This window comes from Pinus tabuliformis, chromosome 6 (assembly GCF_031772625.1).
Source record: "Pinus tabuliformis cultivar Carrire ecotype Pingquan chromosome 6, CPIR1, whole genome shotgun sequence".
Lineage (NCBI taxonomy): Eukaryota > Viridiplantae > Streptophyta > Pinopsida > Pinales > Pinaceae > Pinus > Pinus tabuliformis.
Window position 1 is genome coordinate 1,498,126,807 of NC_142292.1, and position 23,222 is coordinate 1,498,150,028.

The 23,222-nt window shown below is 39.6% G+C and overlaps 1 pseudogene; it reads right to left on the reverse strand.

Annotated features, from left to right (window-relative positions):
• Positions 1 to 17,372: 17,372 nt before the first annotated feature.
• On the reverse strand, positions 17,373 to 18,293 carry LOC149264337 (E3 ubiquitin-protein ligase BRE1-like 1 pseudogene; annotated as a pseudogene).
• Positions 18,294 to 23,222: the final 4,929 nt, after the last annotated feature.

A 23,222-nucleotide genomic window follows, 5' to 3' on the forward strand; every position in this document is an offset into this window, starting at 1 on the left:
TGATTTGCTGAGAATAACACTAAATCTTGCGCTAATCAATGCTATTATCCCTTGATTACCCGCGTCGATCCTCTTCTGGAGAGTTCTTTAAAAATGGGATTGAAGCTTCTAGATCTAGAAGCTTCGTGGGTGGAGGTCTGGTAGATGGTTAGTTGAGATAGATCCGAGAGAGACTGTTTGGGCTCCTTTCCCCTATTAAAAAGGAACTAGCCCAAGAGATAAGGCTTATTCCCATCATAAGAGGAACCATATCCCCTCTCCCATACCTAGATAATCCCTTGCTATTCCAAACTCTGCTAGCTTTGGGATGTAGGCTAATGGAAGTGTTATAGACATATTTGGGCACATCAACCCCAAACTTATATGTCAATAAAATAGGGCTCTTCAACCCCTAAAAGAGTTGTTTCATACCCTAAATGAGCATAGTCATCTGATTACATCATTCGCCAAAAGTTCCACCTGAGAAACCATCCAGAAATGGCCTAAACTAAACCATACTAACTGCTCCACTGGCAAAGTGCGATGCATACTAAGTGGTACACTGCCCAGGTGCGATGCATATTGATTAGGCCTTCTATAGGGTGCAATGGGTGAGGATGGACAAATGTCTGAGACAGTTTTCTAGGTGGTTTCTCATGGAATCTTCTAGAAACTTCTCCTATGCCACTTGCCTCTCTGAATTCGCCCAGGGATGAGTAAGAGTTCCAAGAAATCTCCAAGTGGAACCAACTGTAACAAGTGGAACGACACTAATCAAACCCCATGGATGACTCACACCCTTGCACACATTTATGAATAGATCCCTAATCTAAGAGATCTAGAGGTTGGAATATTGTGAATTGCAAGGAAGTGCTGATAGTTTGTAATTAAGGAAAGAGTATTGTATTGTTGGTGTGATATTTCTATTTCATGAGGTGAAGAGGGATTGAAGCTGGGAGGATGATGCTAGATCAGACAACTGGTTTGTAATTCTCCCTTTTATTAATAAAGTTCTTCAATTTTTCTTCCATATGATTGTGCATTTGTGAATGTTATCATTTGTGAATGCTATCATTTGCATTATACATATGATTCTGTAATGTTTATGTTGTAATAGATCGCGATGCTTTGACGGTTCTTTGTTGCTGTACTTGTGCAGGTACTCTCCAAGCGGGTTAAGTACAGGGAGGAGTTACAAGCTCTGTCAAGGGGGAGAGAGATCAAGCAAGGGATTAAGCGGAAGTTCCAGGTTGGTCCCATTATCTTTCTCTTATCTGTCACACATAGAAGAAATCGTTGAATTGCTTTAAACTATTGTTTCTAGGGTAGCTGCCAAACCTAGAGGGCTAGTCATTCGATAAGACACTAGTTTTCCCAGAAACAAATTGGCGACTCTACTGGGGATGAACAAATGTTTGTTTGTTGTTATTGTTTGTTTTATAAACTATAGACAGAGCTTGAAGTCAGCCAGGTATCCTTAGAACTGCTCTTGCTCTACAATTGCATAGTAGATGAATGCTGCTTCAGTCAATCTCTGGTTTAGTTTATGAATTAAACATTTGATTTAAAAGCACATCTAGATGCCCTTTTGGTAGCCCAATAACCTCTCAAGACATTCCTTTAAACTTTTCTCTTTACTGTCCATCAAAGCTCAGCTTAACTCATTGAAAACAGTTGCACATCTGAGCCAAAACCCACTTCAGTTGTGCTCCCTGGCCCATCGCACTGTCTGTCACTGTAACCCAGTATGCATCGCACCTCCCGAGTGTAGTAATTGCGATGCATCCGTGTTTATGTGAAGCCCAGGTGCGATGGCTGATTGAACCTTTTTCCATTCTAGAAATTGGGGGTTTTTGGCCTTGTTTTCAGTTTTGTTTAGTTGTTTTGCTGCTTATGAACAGTGCCTCCTTACTGAAGCTTACTTGCATCACATAGATTAGCCTCCATTAGATTAGGATTAGTGAATGTTTTTATGTATTTGTTCATCATTTAAAATCCTTTGTCGAAAATTTGCTTAAATCGATCTGTCGCTTTGGTACAAAAAGTGTCGTAATTGTCGTTTTGTGTCAAAAAGAGAAGTGTCGTGAATTCTTCCTTCCCTTCAGAGAAGAGTCATGAATTCTTCCTTCCCTTCAGATTTGATTGAACTTTTCTTCATGTATTTGGTTTAATTTGTTTATATTCGAAGTGTCGAAATCATTTTTATTCAAAATTGAAAAGTGTTGTGGAGTCTTCCTTTCTCTTTTGAAGAAGGAATTGTTGAAAATGGCATTTTGAGTAAAATATTTCAGATCTTTGCTGCATTTAGTTTTCCTTTTTGGCATTTTTCACATTAAGGAGAATGAAAACAAATACAACACTTGCATTTAGCATTTTTTTAGTTTGTGTGCGAAAAATGATTTAGGAAAATGCACTAGTGTGTGCTCTTTGCTCTTTGTTTGAAAGAATTGTAATCTTCTTTCCCTAGTAGCTAGGATTTTCATTGCTCAAAATAAACAAAGATTGTTTATCATTGTAGATTGCATTTTAGGAATTTCAAATCAACATTACGTGGTGAACCATTGAAAGACAAACTCTAAACAAGTTCAACTCTAAAATAAATTTCAATGAACCTAACAACACTTTGGAACTTAACGCAACACATCTAGAGGTCTAGGCTAGAGACGTGTTCCGGCGTCATTAAAACTAGTGGCTATCGTTTTCATTGAAGGTTGGGTGATTCCTCCTCCTTGATACGACAAGTACTAGCATGGACTTGTGCTCCCCATACCATTGCGTATATATTGGGAGACCACAACAGTCTTAAATCCTTTATCCATAAGAAGCTGAGTCTGACGCCTTATTGATCGCAATGCACTGAACACGGCATTCGAGAAGATTGATTTCCGTACATGTATAAGTCCTTGGTAATTTCTATTTAATTTATCACCAAGGTGTATATTGCAGTTTTGCGATTGGTTTGGTAATCCCTTTGTCTAGATTTTTTAGAGTAGTCACTTTCCTTCCTTTTCGACTCTCTAAAAGAAAAGGTCCATCTGAGCACTTGTCACTTCAGGGTCATTAAAAATCCAAGGAGAGTAGAGTCATCTTTACTTTTTCTCGACTCTTAAAAAATGAAAAAGCAAAGTTGTGTCAAGGCATCATTAAAATTAATTGAATTCGGAATAACATATCTTTCCCCTTAATTTTGAGTTGATCAAGTAATCCGCAATTGTGGAAGAAAGTAAATCAAAACCCCGTCGTTCGCGGAGACTAGCGAGTCAACTGTCTTTGACTCTGGAAGTGAAGCCAATCCGGACAAAGCGGTCTCATTTAACTGAGACCAATTCATCTGGTTTATTTGAAACTTTTGTTTCAACATTGTCATAGACTACAGTTACTCCAATCATTTCTAGTACATCTGCCTTTAGAGAAGAAGTTCCGCAGTTACAAGAGGACATTAGAACTGATCCTAGTGTAACGGTAAACAATTCTATACTTGAAACAACTACATCTAGAGTTGATCTAGAACCCGTCTTAGTTCAAACCAAGGCAACATTCAAACTAGTATTTGTTCAAGAACCTCCCTTTGAGACTGAAGTTCACTTACCTAAACATCTGGAAGTTGAGTTTCAAAATTCAGAAGGTGTCACTCCTCTAGTATCTGTCACTGCAGAAGCTATACCTTCTTCGGCTCCAGAAATCTTTTATGGACCTGACGATATACCTCTTCCACCTGGTCCAATTGCTATAGAGGAGATAGTTAAGGATCCCCCATATAGTACCCCGTTACATTTTGCAACTGGGATTCATTTGTGTCCTTCTGCTCCTGAGTTTGGTTCTTTTAATCATCCTTCACCACAAGTTCTTGTCGAATCGCTAGGATATATTTTGGATAGACTAAACATGTCTGAGCAACCATCAACATCTAGGAATGTGTCATCTGATGCAGCTACGATAGAACTTCCTGCTGCCATTCCTACAATGTTTGCTGGTATACCATCTGTTCTAGCTAGTTATCAATCACTAGCTGGAGTCCACTCAGGGGCTGCTTCAGCAACATGGTCTGCTCCTATTTATTCATCCGGAGTCCCATCTAGTATTTCTTATGTTGAAACTCAGCAATTTGATCCTACATGCCAGTATCAATTTGGGCAGACCAGTCTTCAAAGACTGATATATCCTTTAAACACTGGACTGTCGCCATATGGAGGGCAGTATGCCTTTTCATTGTTCCCTCCTGGGGAACAACCATATGAGAGTTTCCAACAAAATTCAAGTCAAACTAGAATTACATCTAGTGGTTGGATACCAATACTGCCAGTACAACCAAGGGTTGTATATTCAACGCAACCGATCCAACCTGTGTTGAATATTCCCACTACACCTGCTATTATGACTGTGTCACAAGCGCAAGCACAACCTGTTGTGTCTCAACCTCAAGTCTCTCAGGTTGTGATACAATAGCTACTTGTCTCTATGGCTCAGTCGCAACCTCAGGTTAGTACTTCCTTATCTGGGACGACTCAGGCACAAACGGGTATTGTCAATCCTCATCTTGGTCAATATTCCAGTATTAGGCAATAGAAAATGGTCCAACAACCGTGGGAACCACAATTCCAGAAAACCAAACCTCAGTTTGGGCTTGGTTTACAAGCTCAAAATGGATTTGGTCAATATCAAGCCTACTGAGGACCTGAGCAACAAGGCTTTGTAGGTTATCAACAACCACACTATACTGGTTATGTCCAACAACCTTATCAAAGTTACTAGCATCAGATACATTATGCTGGTATGAAAAGACCTACTGCTCAGATGATTCCATCTTATCCTAGGTATGCTCCACCTAACCTGAATCAGCAGTTGCCTTTTGTAGCAACTCTAGAATTACCATATTTGAACCGACTAACGAATGATCCAATAGCATACGCCCCTTGGTGGCCAATGATTCCTCATAAACTCCCCTCTGATATTCCTAAGTTCAATGGAAATCCAGGTGAAGATCCATCGAATCACGTAATGACTTTTCATTTGTGGTGCTCATCTAACACCCTGAATGATGATTCGATTAGACTTCACCTTTTTCAGAGAACGCTCAATGGTCCAGCAGCGAAATGGTATATTGAATTGCCTAGAGCTTCGTTTGATAACTTCAGTATCCTTGCCACTACTTTTCTAACCCACTTTCAGTTACCCATCAGGTACGAAACAGGAATAGAACTCCTTACCAATTTTAAACAGACCACGGCCACTCACATATTTTATCATATTCATGAGTGGTGGCATCGTCGTCAAATGGTAAAGACATATGTTCTTGATTAGCTTTTAGCTAAGTGGTTTATTAAGTCCTTATTGTCATCTATCACTGAGGATGTGGCGAAAGGAGGAGTTGTCACTGAAGAGCAAGTCATTGCTTGTGCCCAATATTTAGACTTGATCTATACTCAGTCTGGCACACTCTATGACAAAATTCCTGATGCTCCTAGACCAGAATTTTCCATTCCACCTCCTCCTAAATTGAATAGGGACTCTCATGTCGGTGATGGTGTGATCGGTGCCTCAAGCATGCAAACCGCAAGGGGTCCATCTGGTAAAGCTCTTGCTATTTCTAGTCAAAATGCAAATGACAAACCTCTTGCCTCGGAGATTAATTTCGTGTCATCTGACAAGTGAGAAAATCCAAAGCAATCAGGGGGCAAGAAGAAAGGGAAAAATAATAATAAGAAACAGGAGAATTCAACACCTGAAAAATCATCTAAGAACCCTACTGGGCCAAAGAAACCTCCTTGTTTTCCATGTTTGATATGTAACGAGGAGCATTATATGAGAGATTGTCCACATCAATCTAAGATTTCAAAACTTTTGAAGGCTTCGAATACCTCAGCGGTGTTGACTGATCCGTTTCCAAACCCAGAAACTAATCTGGTTGCTATCAATCGTGCTTCCACATCCCAAGTGCTTATGCTATCCATCTCAAACAAGAAAAATGATGCTTTGATATCAACAAGGAATAAAGATTATGGGAATCCATCATCATCAAAAAACCAAGCTACAGATCAACCTAGTGGTTCGACAACGACTTTGCCAGAAGTTGTTCCACCCATTATTCTTGAATTAACTATAAAGCCGCCAAAGGGAGTCGTACATAAATCGACATTTAATACTCGTGCTCGAGCTACTCATAATTACAATACAGTGGAGGACTTGGCTCAATTGCCATCCGCTATGTCGACACTTGAGGTATTGCAAAATTGTCCCTCCCAAAATTAGGCTTTGTTATCAGTAATAGGTGGGATCGATCCAACAGATTCCATTCTTGTGGCCTTTAATCATAAAGGATATACACCTCAGTTACCAGCCCAACTCGCTTTCCTTATACAAGTAAAAGCCCTCAACAAAAATGTTCATCGAACCATCATTGATGAGGGGGCATCTACTTGTATTATGTCAATGAGTTGCTGGAAAACTCTTGGTGCACCACCCTTGTCACGATCATAAACAACATTAAAAACATTCGATGGAAGAACATACACTCCGTATTGGATTTTAAGCAACTTGCAAGTTGAACTGGGGGGTAAGATAGTAGAGATTGAAGTTGAGGTCATTGATGAAAACCTTGATTACAATATCTTACTGGGAAGGCCCTGGATTTATGCTATGGCTACCGTTGTGTCTACATATTTTAGAAAGATTACATTTCCCTTCCAAGGTGGAATCACAATTGTTGACCAACTAGCCTTTTTTCCTAACAGTTCACAAGCTACTGGAAGCATTCCATTGATCCATGGAAGTTCTCAATCACTTCAAAATGTTGGAGTAGGTCTCCTAAAAGATCCTTCCTTAATGGGAACTTTTGCCCTCCCACCTCCATCTGGTTTCGCGGAAGTGGCCACAGTGGAAACCTGTCAAATGATCTCTTCTACATCATCTGAGTTTAAGAAGAGTTCTGACCATTTTGATAGTGAGGATCATCACGAGGCATTGCCACAAATCCCAATTGAATCTTTGTAGCAATAAATTTTCTAGGCTTGGGTGGAAAACCCGAATCATCACTCTACGAGTGTTTGGGTAGATAGGTCTTTAGAATATGGTACCTCTTCTGATCTTTGGTCTCGTATACATTCTACAAACAAAGGAATCATCTAATCAATGATGATAGGAGAGACGCCGTGGGAAGATTACCACCATCGTTCCCACCTTTCAGATGACAATGAAGATTATTCAAACGACCTCAATCATCCATCAATTTATGATTTTTTATCAAATTCTATAAACACAGTAGATTCCGAGTGAAATCTGTCCAACATTGAAGAAACTATCGCCATTAATATTTCGACCAAACCTAATGTTGTAGAGAATATTCACATTGGCAAATCTTGTTTTCCATCAGAAGTAGAGATTTACTACACTCTTTTTCGTGAATTCAGAGATGTCTTTGCATGGTCATATGAAGAAATGCCAGGCATTGACTCGAGAATTGTTGAACATGAAATCAATATGTATCCAGATGTCAAACCAGTATGACAATGACTTCGACCTGTCCATCCGAAGAAAGTCGCTGCCATTAAAGCAAAAGTTGAAATTTTTTTGCATGTTGGCTTCATTTACCCTGTTCCTCTCACTGATTAGGTATCGAATATTGTTCCCGTAATGAAAAAACAAGGAACGATTAGACTGTGTGTTGATTATAGGGATGTAAATCAAGCATGTACAAAGGACAACTATCCTACACCCTTTATCGACCAGATTATTGATGAATGTGCCGGATGCAAAATCTTTTCATTCATGGATGGATTCTCCGGATACAATCAAATCAATATCCGCCCACAGGACCAGTCGAAAACTGCATTTATATGTCCATGGGGCACATTCGCATATCATAAATTACCATTTGGTTTGAAGAACATAGGGGCAAATTTTCAAAGGGAAATGCATTATGCCTTCTGTTATCACAAAATCACACACTGAAGGCTGCCTATCAGTAAGATAATGTGTAACTATTTCAAACCTAGCTTTGGACTAAGGCTTAGCCTCCTTAGTCTGAGAGGGCTCTCTCACAGATTATGAATGTTGATCACTAACAAGGAAAGATGGCTAACTCTTTAACAAACACATGAAAATAAGCTGGCTGGACAGATATGAGATTGATTCCCATTGGGCTTATGGAGTCTCACACATCTCAGCAAACCAAAATACTATTTTTCATGGAAGTCAGGGCTCTTTACATCTATGCTCAAACATAACTAACATAAAACACAGTCTGCCATAACATACAGGAAGTCAGAGCATGTGGGCATGAGTTCTGAGTGATTATGCAATAACAGAACTGTAAAAGAACACTAAAATAACAAGCCACCATACATTTGAACAATGAGATCTATTGAGAATCCTGAGGCAAAAACAACAGTCATTTGTATTCCTGAAACATGCTTTACATAAACCAAAATAGACTTGTTCTCTATCAAAGTATCCAACCCTTTTTACATTCATCTTTCAGCTCTATATAGAATGCTTACTCTACCTGATTCGAGCTCCCTCCTCCAGCGTGAGAGGAGCTCAATAATTACCTATGACGACACCTACTAACTTTTAACTACCTAATAATTACAGCTGACCACTAATTTACAGCGCTGGAATCCTAAAGCAAATAAGATCCTAATTCTACATCATGCTGGACATAGCATTTATTACAATTAAGATTCCTCCTCTGCCAAGTGGATTACTATAGCGGTAGCTTGGATGGCTTTAATTACAATGAACTTCATTCTTTGACATCTGCTCTCTTTCTGGAAGCGGCTGTGATAGCATGAGATGAGGATTCAATGTTCCAGGTTAGCATTGGATGCTGGATGCGTTGATGGTTCAATAATATTAGGATAGAACCCCTATTTTCCCGGTCCTTGTCTTCCACCGCTCCTCGAAAATGTAGCAGCATGTTCCCAGCTCTTTAATAACCCCAGGTATGGAACGCTGCTACCACACACCATGTCTCCAGATGAGCTGTAGGCTGTATTGATGGACAGGTGTCTCTCTTTTAAAATTCCCGGTCACACTGTTTATTCTGCATTGAAAACATCACCTACAACAGTTTCGTAGCGCGCTACGAAACTGTTGTGTAATTTCAAAACACAGTCTTCCTTTTATAACTAAATGATCACCAGTGTTCATAGCTTAAGCACCTTACTCCCTTGATTGTTTTGAAAAGGTTTGCTTGCAACAGATATTTCTCCTGCGGAAAAGCTGCAATGATATTGTGACCTCACATCAACCATAGTTTGATGACTCTCTCCTGAAGTTTCTCTTAAAAATACTGAATCTCTTTGAAAGCGATCAAGAGATGGTTAAAGTGACCTTGTCTCCTCTGTTAAAAAACTCTTAGAGCCTCCCACAATATCCATGTAGGGTGACTTACTGAGCACTGGACCATCCACAGAAGGTGAATAATAATGCCTTGATCCTTCTGTTGGTATAGAATGAAGCCTTCAATATGTTATGACAGCAACTAGTATCAAGTTCCCCATCTAACCTGGGATCTCTTTCACAATTAACAGTTCGATAGTCGCAACAAAAGACAATTAGAATCACAACAAAACAAGTTCTGTAGACTTATTGAAAGCCTAATTTCTCATATAGAAAAGAGTGTGATCCGCTAGATGTATTAGGATGTATGCTGCCATGGGTCAACTCAGAAATAAAATATTGTATGAGGAGAATTTGGCGATGCATAAAAGTTGAAGTTGCAAGCATAGGAAGCATTGCAGGTACTAATCAGCGTGGACCAAATCTCCATAATCTGTACAGTTACCACTCTTAGAAAAGATCACTTGCAAGCCTCCAGAGTTATTTGTCATCTTGCACACCACGATGCAGATATAGCAACAGATGTAATAGGGCAGCACAAGGTTTGCAGTCACCATTCTGTAAAGAAATATTAGGTGCTAATTTCTCATATAGGAAAACCCTGCCTTGCGCTCTCTTCCACAACATATTATCAGTCTAAAGATCAAGATGACTCTGCGCAAAGAAGATTGCATGAAATTATAATATGGTACAATACTGATGATATCAATGACATGTGCTCGAGTTCCGCTGCTCTTTCAACGTTCTCTTACAGCCGCTACAAAAGTTTTCTAGGATCCCTGGTAACTGCAATTGACTGCAAGCTCCACCATTTTGTTCATTTTTTCCCCAAATTCTGTGACCCAACTTTCAAGAGTGCAGCATAAGATGTGTGTCTATAACACTGCCATTCTCTGCAACAACATGACAAACTCCATACTTTCTTCTCACAAGTCACCATTATATCATAAAGTATACACCATTTTTTCTGAAATTATAAGAACTCCAGATGAGATTCCCTTGAAGCCTCTAATGGGCATGACTGACACCTTTGGGATAAGGCACCACTCTCATATAAGCAATGGCCTGACCAATATTTTATCTTAATCTCGTGAACTGGTTTGATTGATTTGTTAAATATGCAGTCAGTTACAGACATAATACACAGAGCAAGCAAATCCACCCCAACAACTCTAATGTTGAAACCCGAAAGACATTGCACCTACAATTCCATGATTTTACTTTGAAGGATGGATGGTATTTACACCAGTTCTTCCTCAATTCTCTTTTTCCCGAACCTCTCATTCTTCAACTCCACTTGCAGATCAGTATTTCTGCGTTTGCACTGTTCAGCCTCCTTTTGCACAGCCTCAAGACAAGCCTTAAGAAATGGGAAGATACCGAACATTTACGATGAAATGAACCTTGACAAAAATGGCATCGAAGAGGTCAATCCAGTTTCTTGAGCGCGGCCATGGAGCATAAAAGCTTCCAACCATCCATTCACCAATTTATCTCGAATACTTTGGGACATAGTCATTGCCTGGCTATTTGGGTTGTTTGCATCAGGAAAAACATGATCATAAGATAAACCATTCAGCATGCCATTGACAAAACCTTCTCTGCCACCCGTTTGCGTGGAAAAAGAACTCTTGTGGAGCTAGGCCATAAAGATAATGAACTACATCTCTCTCTGGCACTTCATCAAACACTTGTGCCCAAGACATAAATGCTATTCCATGAATTTGCCACCTGCCAATAATCGGTTTCACCCACAGCGAAAAGAAATCTCCACCGGCCCATTTGTATAGACCTCAGCCTCATTCTTATCCTTTTCCTTTTTTTAAAATCGAAGTCGGTTCTCTTCATCTGCGGTTTGCATTGATGCCGTGCCACCAACAAGCAGAATAATGCTAAACAATTCTCGACGTATATCCACGTCACACTTATTTATACTCTCGATAACCATCTGGGGGAAGCCCGCGAAGTGAATGCCCTAAATTATCAAACTTTTCCATATGAGGCAGTGTTTGAAGTAGGGGCGGGTGGAATATAAGATCAGGAAATTTGAATCTATCAGCTCCAATTTTCATTTTATATTATCCAGAGTAAGTGCATACTGCTGACCATCTTCAGTAACCTTTCCAATTTGATCCAAGTGAACCCTCACCTGTTCTTCAAGACGCATAATCTTCTGTTTATACATCTCTGCTGAAGCATCAGCCTGCTACAATTGCTTTGCCATATCCTTTTTCTCCATAAGAAGATAATTTTGAACCTGCTTTGCCTTCACACTCTCCGATACAAGCTTGATATCGTAATCATCTCTCTCTGTTATCTGCTGAAGTAATCATTGATTTTGAGTTTGCATATCTTCGTATGCTTGCCCAATAGTCTCAATTTCAGCTATATACACTTCTCCTTCTTCAGAGCCTCAGTGAACTCCAATATGTCCCTCTCTGCAGCATCAAGCTTTTGCCTTGTGTCAGCTATCTCAGCTTTAGCAACAGCAAGTCTCTGTTGGCAGACTGCCTCAGCTTCATTGGCTGCTTTGACCTGCAATTCCAAACTGTGCTCATCAAGGGCAGACTTTAGCTTATGCACTTGTGCCCAAGCTTTGCATTCTGCCTGCCTTGCTTCTATGACATCCCTGGAATCTGTGGTTTCCCGTCCATACATCTCCAGAATTAACTTTAGCTCTTGTTTAGTCTCTCTTAGATCCGTAACCAAAGCCTACAAGGATTTTATTTTAGCTGCATGATCTGCACATTTATCTGACAGTTTTTTGTATTCATTTGACTTTATGTTAAGTATAGTTGTGAGGGAATGGACCTCTTCCCGCAATGAATGAACTTCAAAGGCTGTCTCCTTAAATTTAGTTAAATGTGCTTGCATCATACCCATCTCTTTATGTAGAGTTGAAACCATCACTTTAAACTCACTAATAGTGTCTTTGCATGATATGAAGAACCAACAGATCCATTAGCAACATTGTAATAGCTGTCCACATATTTATTGAACAAAGATTGCTGCCCAAATGGCTGTATGATAGGCATTGGTCATGCATCCATCAATGAACCAATTATTGCACCCTCTCTAAGAAACTCACACTGACCAAAATTAATGACAAGCATACATGCAGGAGCTTGAGAACATGCCACCTGCCACCTGTAAAATGTATCCACCCCAGAACTATTTTGCATGACAACTACTATGGATTCGAACAAATCCCCAATTTCGTAGCACGCTACGAAATCACTAAAACATGTTGCACTGCGAAACTGCTAAAGGATTCATGCACTGCGAAAACACTTTGTCTGTAAGCTAATCTGAGCAATTTTTTGGCAACAAAATTTCAGTGATAACAGTGGCTCCACTTGGGATAGTGTGCCCTTGTGGTACACTAAGAACCTGTAGTTCCAGTGCCTTATAAAATTTATTTGACAAATATCTTCTTTAAGTTCCTTGGGCCTTCACCTCGGACTTTAGCTGGATGATCATTGTAGGAGAAAGAAAACTACATCTACTGAAAAAAATTGCTCAGTTGACCTTGAGCTTATTTGCATTTACCTACCTACCTACTCTAACAATTCAACTTCCTTCAGCTCAATCAATGTGAAATTTCCAATGTAGCCAATCCTCTGTTTTATCTGATATTTGACTTCTTTGACTGCATCGGAGTTCAGAGCCAATATGATAGTGTGATGACCGCTGCCACTGGAATTGTCTCTGATCTTTATAGGAAAACTAAAACACTGGAGTGTAAAACTCTTCCATGTAATCAGCTATAGGATCCCAGAATACATGATCAGCTTGATTTTTCTTGTAACTTTCTGGTTGTGCAAACTAATCTTCAACAACAGTGTTCAGTTCCTCAATCGTGAAAGAGAAAGGAACCAGCATTGTCTCCTTGCGTTCTGCCATAGATAACTTCTGAAAATAATGATCATGATTATGAAAACTGTATGCCTGGATTTGACCTTCTAAACCTTCAATTTCTTTCTCAATGTCCTCAGCAACTTCATCCAAAAATCTCATCTTATCCTCTGCTTTACAGTCAAATGACTTTAGATACGAGGACAAGGACAAAGAAAAATTTTCACCTATTTCTTCATTAATATGATCATCATTCCATTGTTTGAAACCCTCAACTGAAGGAGAGTTTGCCACCACCTCTGACCTATCTATCCATTCCTCCAAAAACATAAGCCATAAGTCTTGAAATGACTTAACGGATTTGATAGGAAAACTTTCAATCCATTGTTTGCATTTCTCTTGAAGTGAATCATAGAATAACATAATGCAAACATCCTCATGTTTAACTCTAAGAAGCTGTGCAAATTCACAAAAATCTGATATATGCTTCAAGGTTAAACTCAAATCTTCACCGTTGAATTTTGGACCATTCTTTAGAAAATATGCATCCTTGGGAAAATGATTTGGGAAACCATGAATTCCTGAAAAATCTATGCATGCATACCTTGAAATAAGAATGGTAGCATCTGGGTCCTTCATACCTCCAGTGGAATCACCATGAATGTAAGACTTTTGAATTCTTTAACAATGGAGTCGCCAAGGTAGATTTGCAGCCCTTAAAACCTTCTGAGCTCCTGCTACCTTCAGAAGTTCAGCTTCATAATTTCGGGAATGAGTAATCTTCAGACTCCCGGCAGACGCACCAAAATGTTATCACAAAATCACACACTGAAGGCTGCCTATCAGTAAGATAATGTGTAACTATTTCAAACCTAGCTTTGGACTAAGGCTTAGCCTCCTTAGTCTGAGAGGGCTCTCTCACAGATTATGAATGTTGATCACTAACAAGGAAAGATGGCTAACTCTTTAACAAACACATGAAAATAAGCTGGCTGGACAGATATGAGATTGATTCCCATTGGGCTTATGGAGTCTCACACATCTCAGCAAACCAAAATACTATTTTTCATGGAAGTCAGGGCTCTTTACATCTATGCTCAAACATAACTAACATAAAACACAGTCTGCCATAACATACAGGAAGTCAGAGCATGTGGGCATGAGTTCTGAGTGATTATGCAATAACAGAACTGTAAAAGAACACTAAAATAACAAGCCACCATACATTTGAACAATGAGATCTATTGAGAATCCTGAGGCAAAAACAACAGTCATTTGTATTCCTGAAACATGCTTTACATAAACCAAAATAGACTTGTTCTCTATCAAAGTATCCAACCCTTTTTACATTCATCTTTCAGCTCTATATAGAATGCTTACTCTACCTGATTCGAGCTCCCTCCTCCAGCGTGAGAGGAGCTCAATAATTACCTATGACGACACCTACTAACTTTTAACTACCTAATAATTACAGCTGACCACTAATTTACAGCGCTGGAATCCTAAAGCAAATAAGATCCTAATTCTACATCATGCTGGACATAGCATTTATTACAATTAAGATTCCTCCTCTGCCAAGTGGATTACTATAGCGGTAGCTTGGATGGCTTTAATTACAATGAAATTCATTCTTTGACATCTGCTCTCTTTCTGGAAGCGGCTGTGATAGCATGAGATGAGGATTCAATGTTCCAGGTTAGCATTGGATGCTGGATGCATTGATGGTTCAATAATATTAGGATAGAACCCTTGTTTTCCCGGTCCTTGTCTTCCACCGCTCCTCGAAAATGTAGCAGCATGTTCCCAGCTCTTTAATAACCCCAGGTATGGAACGCTGCTACCACACACCATGTCTCCAGATGAGCTGTAGGCTGTATTGATGGACAGGTGTCTCTCTTTTAAAATTCCCGGTCACACTGTTTATTCTGCATTGAAAACATCACCTACAGCAATTTCGCAGCGCGCTACGAAACTGTTGTGTAATTTCAAAACACAGTCTTCCTTTTATAACTAAATGATCACCAGTGTTCATAGCTTAAGCACCTTACTCCCTTGATTGTTTTGAAAAGGTTTGCTTGCAACAAATATTTCTCCTGCGGAAAAGCTGCAATGATATTGTGACCTCACATCAACCATAGTTTGATGACTCTCTCCTGAAGTTTCTCTTAAAAATACTGAATCTCTTTGAAAGCGATCAAGAGATGGTTAAAGTGACCTCGTCTCCTTTGTTAAAAAACTCTTAGAGCCTCCCATAATATCCATGTAGGGTGACTTACTGAGCACTGGACCATCCACAGAAGGTGAATAATAATGCCTTGATCCTTCTGTTGGTATAGAATGAAGCCTTCAATATGTTATGACAGCAACTAGTATCAAGTTCCCCATCTAACCTGGGATCTCTTTCACAATTCACAGTTCGATAGTCGCAACAGAAGACAATTAGAATCACAACAAAACAAGTTCTGTAGACTTATTGAAAGCCTAATTTCTCATATAGAAAAGAGTGTGATCTGCTAGATGTATTAGGATGTATGCTGCCATGGGTCAACTCAGAAATAAAATATTGTATGAGGAGAAGTTGGCGATGCATAAAAGTTGAAGTTGCAAGCATAGGAAGCATTGCAGGTACTAATCAGCGTGGACCAAATCTCCATAATCTGTACAGTTACCACTCTTACAAAAGATCACTTGCAAGCCTCCAGAGTTATTTGTCATCTTGCAAACCACGATGCAGATATAGCAACAGATGTAACAGGGCAGCACAATGTTTGCAGTCACCATTCTGTAAAGAAATATTAGGTGCTAATTTCTCATATAGCAAAACCCTGCCTTGCGCTCTCTTCCACAACATATTATCAGTCTAAAGATCAAGATGACTCTGCGCAAAGAAGATTGCATGAAATTATAATATGGTACAATACTGATGATATCAATGACATGTGCTCAAGTTCCGCTGCTCTTTCAACGTTCTCTTACAGCCGCTACAAAAGTTTTCTAGGATCCCCGGTAACTGCAATTGACTGCAAGCTCCACCATTTTGTTCATTTTTTCCCCAAATTCTGTGACCCAACTTTCAAGAGTGCAACATAAGATGTGTGTCTGTAACACTGCCATTCTCTGCAACAACATGACAAACTCCATACTTTCTTCTCACAAGTCACCATTATATCATAAAGTATACACCATTTTTTCTGAAATTATAAGAACTCTAGATGAGATTCCCTTGAAGCCTCCAAGGGGCATGACTGACACCTTTGGGATAAGGCACCACTCTCATATAAGCAATGGCCTGACCAATATTTTATCTTAATCTCGTGAACTGGTTTGATTGATTTGTTAAATATGCAGTCAGTTACAGACATAATACACAGAGCAAGCAAATCCACCCCAACAACTCTAATGTTGAAACCCGAAAGACATTGCACCTACAATTCCATGATTTTACTTTGAAGGATGGATGGTATTTACACCAATTCTTCCTCAATTCTCTTTTTCCCGAACCTCTCATTCTTCAACTCCACTTGCAGATCAATATTTCTGCGTTTGCACTGTTCAGCCTCCTTTTGCACAGCCTCAAGACAAGCCTTAAGAAATGGGAAGATACCGAACATTTCCGATGAAATGAACCTTGACAAAAATGGCATCGAAGAGGTCAATCCAGTTTCTTGAGCGCGGCCATGGAGCATAAAAGCTTCCAACCATCCATTCACCAATTTATCTCGAATACTTTGGGACATAGTCATTGCCTGGCTATTTGGGTTGTTTGCATCAGGAAAAACATGATCATAAGATAAACCATTCAGCATGCCATTGACAAAACCTTCTCTGCCACCCGTTTGCGTGGAAAAAGAACACTTGTGGAGCTAGGCCACGAAGATAATGAACTACATCTCTCTCTGGCACTTCATCAAACACTTGCGCCCAAGACATAAATGCTATTCCATGAATTTGCCACCTGCCAATAATCGGTTTCACCCACAGCGAAAAGAAATCTCCACCGGCCCATTTGTATAGACCTCAGCCTCATTCTTATCCTTTTCCTTTTTTTAAAATCGAAGTCGGTTCTCTTCATCTGCGATTTGCATTGATGCCGTGCCACCAGCAAGCAGAATAATGCTAAACAATTCTCGGCGTATATCCATGTCACACTTATTTATACTCTCGATAACCATCTGGGGGAAGCCCGCGAAGTGAATGCCCTAAATTATCAAGCTTTTCCATATGAGGCAGTGTTTGAAGTAGGGGCGGGTGGAATATAAGATCAGGAAATTTGAATCTATCAGCTGCAATTTTCGTTTTATACTATCCAGAGTAAGTGCATACTGCTGACCATCTTCAGTAACCTTTCCAATTTGATCCAAGTGAACCCTCACCTGTTCTTCAAGACGCATAATCTTCTGTTTATACATCTCTGCTGAAGCACCAGCCTGCTGCAATTGCTTTGCCATATCCTTTTTCTCCATAAGAAGAGAATTTTGAACCTGCTTTGCCTTCACACTCTCCGATACAAGCTTGATATCGTAATCATCTCTCTCTGTTATCTGCTGAAGTAATCGTTGATTTTGAGTTTGCATATCTTCGTATGCTTGCCCAATAGTCTCAATTTCAGCTATATACACTTCTCCTTCTTCATTTTTAGCTTTCAGAGCCTCAGTGAACTCCAATATGTCCCTCTCTGCAGCATCAAGCTTTTGCCTTGTGTCAGCTATCTCAGCTTTAGCAACAGCAAGTCTCTGTTGGCAGACTGCCTCAGCTTCATTGGCTGCTTTGACCTGCAATTCCAAACTGTGCTCATCAAGGGCAGACTTTAGCTTATGCACTTGTGCCCAAGCTTTGCATTCTGCCTGCCTTGCTTCTATGACATCCCTGGAATCTGTGGTTTCCCGTCCATACATCTCCAGAATTAACTTTAGCTCTTGTTTAGTCTCTCTTAGATCCGTAACCAAAGCCTGCAAGGATTTTATTTTAGCTGCATGATCTGCACATTTATCTGACAGTTTTTTGTATTCATTTGACTTTATGTTAAGTATAGTTGTGAGGGAATGGACCTCTTCCCGCAATGAATGAACTTCAAAGGTTGTCTCCTTAAATTTAGTTAAATGTGCTTGCATCATACCCATCTCTTTATGTAGAGTTGAAACCATCACTTTAAACTCACTAATAGTGTCTTTGCATGATATGAAGAACCAACAGATCCATTAGCAACATTGTAATAGCTGTCCACATATTTATTGAACAAAGATTGCTGCCCAAATGGCTGTATGATAGGCATTGGTCATGCATCCATCAATGAACCAATTATTGCACCCTCTCTAAGAAACTCACACTGACCAAACTTAATGACAAGCATACATGTAGGAGCTTGAGAACATGCCACCTGCCACCTGTAAAATGCATCCACCCCAGAACTATTTTGCATGACAACTACTATGGATTCGAACAAATCCCCAATTTCGTAGCACGCTACGAAATCACTAAAACATGTTGCACTGCGAAAACACTTTGTCTGTAAGCTAATCTGAGCAATTTTTTGGCAACAAAATTTCAGTGATAACAGTGGCTCCACTTGGGATAGTGTGCCCTTGTGGTACACTAAGAACCTGTAGTTCCAGTGCCTTATAAAATTTATTTGACAAATATCTTCTTTAAGTTCCTTGGGCCTTCACCTCGGACTTTAGCTGGATGATCATTGTAGGAGAAAGAAAACTACATCTACTGAAAAAAATTGCTCAGTTGACCTTGAGCTTATTTGCATTTACCTACCTACCTACTCTAACAATTCAACTTCCTTCAGCTCAATCAATGTGAAATTTCCAATGTAGCCAATCCTCTGTTTTATCTGATATTTGACTTCTTTGACTGCATCGGAGTTCAGAGCCAATATGATAGTGTGATGACCGCTGCCACTGGAATTGTCTCTGATCTTTATAGGAAAACTGAAACACTGGAGTGTAAAACTCTTCCATGTAATCAGCTATAGGATCCCAGAATACATGATCAGCTTGATTTTTCTTGTAACTTTCTGGTTGTGCAAACTGATCTTCAACAACAGTGTTCAGTTCCTCAATCGTGAAAGAGAAAGGAACCAGCATTGTCTCCTTGCGTTCTGCCATAGAAAACTTCTGAAAATAATGATCATGATTATGAAAACTGTATGCCTGAATTTGACCTTCTAAACCTTCAATTTCTTTCTCAATGTCCTCAGCAACTTCATCCAAAAATCTCATCTTATCCTCTGCTTTACAGTCAAATGACTTTAGATACGAGGACAAGGACAAAGAAAAATTTTCACCTATTTCTTCATTAATATGATCATCATTCCATTGTTTGAAACCCTCAACTGAAGGAGAGTTTGCCACCACCTCTGACCTATCTATCCATTCCTCCAAACACATAAGCCATAAGTCTTGAAATGACTTAACGGATTTGATAGGAAAACTTTCAATCCATTGTTTGCATTTCCCTTGAAGTGAATCATAGAATAACATAATGCAAACATCCTCATGTTTAACTCTAAGAAGCTGTGCAAATTCACAAAAATCTGATATATGCTTCAAGGTTAAACTCAAATCTTCACCGTTGAATTTTGGACCATTCTTTAGAAAATATGCATCCTTGGGAAAATGATTTGGGAAACCATGAATTCCTGAAAAATCTATGCATGCATACCTTGAAATAAGAATGGTAGCATCTGGGTCCTTCATACCTCCAGTGGAATCACCATGAATGTAAGACTTTTGAATTCTTTAACAATGGAGTCGCCAAGGTAGATTTGCAGCCTTGAAAACCTTCTGAGCTCCTGCTACCTTCAGAAGTTCAGCTTCATAATTTCGGGAATGAGTAATCTTCAGACTCCCGGCAGACGCACCAAAATTTTATCACAAAATCACACACTGAAGGCTGCCTATCAGTAAGATAATGTGTAACTATTTCAAACCTAGCTTTGGACTAAGGCTTAGCCTCCTTAGTCTGAGAGGGCTCTCTCACAGATTATGAATGTTGATCACTAACAAGGAAAGATGGCTAACTCTTTAACAAACACATGAAAATAAGCTGGCTGGACAGATATCAGATTGATTCCCATTGGGCTTATGGAGTCTCACACATCTTAGCAAACCAAAATACTATTTTTCATGGAAGTCAGGGCTCTTTACATCTATGCTCAAACATAACTAACATAAAACACAGTCTGCCATAACATACAGGAAGTCAGAGAAAGTGGGCATGAGTTCTGAGTGATTATGCAATAACAGAACTGTAAAAGAACACTAAAATAACAAGCCACCATACATTTGAACAATGAGATCTATTGATAATCCTGAGGCAAAAACAATAGTCATTTGTATTCCTGAAACATGCTTTACATAAACCAAAATAGACTTGTTCTCTATCAAAGTATCCAACCCTTTTTACATTCATCTTTCAGCTCTATATAGAATGCTTACTCTACCTGATTCGAGCTCCCTCCTCCAGCGTGAGAGGAGCTCAATAATTACCTATGACGACACCTACTAACTTTTAACTACCTAATAATTACAGCTGACCACTAATTTACAGCGCTGGAATCCTAAAGCAAATAAGATCCTAATTCTACATCATGCTGGACATAGCATTTATTACAATTAAGATTCCTCCTTTGCCAAGTGGATTACTATAGCGGTAGCTTGGATGGCTTTAATTACAATGAACTTCATTCTTTGACATCTGCTCTCTTTCTGGAAGCGGCTGTGATAGCATGAGATGAGGATTCAATGTTCCAGGTTAGCATTGGATGCTGGATGCGTTGATGGTTCAATAATATTAGGATAGAACCCCTGTTTTCCCGGTCCTTGTCTTCCACCGCTCCTCGAAAATGTAGCAGCATGTTCCCAGCTCTTTAATAACCCAAGGTATGGAACGCTGCTACCACACACCATGTCTCCAGATGAGCTGTAGGCTGTATTGATGGACAGGTGTCTCTCTTTTAAAATTCCCGGTCACACTGTTTATTCTGCATTGAAAACATCACCTACAGCAGTTTCGTAGCGCGCTACGAAACTGCTGTGTAATTTCAAAACACAGTCTTCCTTTTATAACTAAATGATCACCAGTGTTCATAGCTTAAGCACCTTACTCCCTTGATTGTTTTGAAAAGGTTTGCTTGCAACAGATATTTCTCCTGCGGAAAAGCTGCAATGATATTGTGACCTCACATCAACCATAGTTTGATGACTCTCTCCTGAAGTTTCTCTTAAAAATACTGAATCTCTTTGAAAGCGATCAAGAGATGGTTAAAGTGACCTTGTCTCCTTTGTTAAAAAATTCTTAGAGCCTCCCACAATATCCATGTAGGGTGACTTACTGAGCACTGGACCATCCACAGAAGGTGAATAATAATGCCTTGATCCTTCTGTTGGTATAGATTGAAGCCTTCAATATGTTATGACAGCAACTAGTATCAAGTTCCCCATCTAACCTGGGATCTCTTTCACAATTCACAGTTCGATAGTCGCAACAGAAGACAATTAGAATCACAACAAAACAAGTTCTGTAGACTTATTGAAAGCCTAATTTCTCATATAGAAAAGAGTGTGATCTGCTAGATGTATTAGGATGTATGCTGCCATGGGTCAACTCAGAAATAAAATATTGTATGAGGAGAAGTTGGCGATGCATAAAAGTTGAAGTTGCAAGCATAGGAAGCATTGCAGGTACTAATCAGCGTGGACCAAATCTCCATAATCTGTACAGTTACCACTCTTACAAAAGATCACTTGCAAGCCTCCAGAGTTATTTGTCATCTTGCAAACCACGATGCAGATATAGCAACAGATGTAACAGGGCAGCACAAGGTTTGCAGTCACCATTCTGTAAAGAAATATTAGGTGCTAATTTCTCATATAGCAAAACCCTGCCTTGCGCTCTCTTCCACAACATATTATCAGTCTAAAGATCAAGATGACTCTGCGCAAAGAAGATTGCATGAAATTATAATATGGTACAATACTGATGATATCAATGACATGTGCTCGAGTTCCGCTGCTCTTTCAACGTTCTCTTACAGCCGCTACAAAAGTTTTCTAGGATCCCCGGTAACTACAATTGACTGCAAGCTCCACCATTTTGTTCATTTTTTCCCCAAATTCTGTGACCCAACTTTCAAGAGTGCAGCATAAGATGTGTGTCTGTAACACTGCCATTCTCTACAACAACATGACAAACTCCATACTTTCTTCTCACAAGTCACCATTATATCATAAAGTATACACCATTTTTTCTGAAATTATAAGAACTCCAAATGAGATTCCCTTGAAGCCTCCAAGGGGCATGACTGACACCTTTGGGATAAGGCACCACTCTCATATAAGCAATGGCCTGACCAATATTTTATCTTAATCTCGTGAACTGGTTTGATTGATTTGTTAAATATGCAGTCAGTTACAGACATAATACACAGAGCAAGCAAATCCACCCCAAAAACTCTAATGTTGAAACCCGAAAGACATTGCACCTACAATTCCATGATTTTACTTTGAAGGATGGATGGTATTTACACCAGTTCTTCCTCAATTCTCTTTTTCCCGAACCTCTCATTCTTCAACTCCACTTGCAGATCAGTATTTCTGCGTTTGCACTGTTCAGCCTCCTTTTGCACAGCCTCAAGACAAGCCTTAAGAAATGGGAAGATACCGAACATTTCCGATGAAATAAACCTTGACAAAAATGGCATCGAAGAGGTCAATCCAGTTTCTTGAGCGCGGCCATGGAGCATAAAAAGCTTCCAACCATCCATTCACCAATTTATCTCGAATACTTTGGGACATAGTCATTGCCTGGCTGTTTGGGTTGTTTGCATCAGGAAAAACATGATCATAAGATAAACCATTCAGCATGCCATTGACAAAACCTTCTCTGCCACCCGTTTGCGTGGAAAAATAACTCTTGTGGAGCTAGGCCACGAAGATAATGAACTACATCTCTCTCTGGCACTTCATCAAACACTTGCGCCCAAGACATAAATGCTATTCCATGAATTTGCCACCTGCCAATAATCGGTTTCACCCACAGTG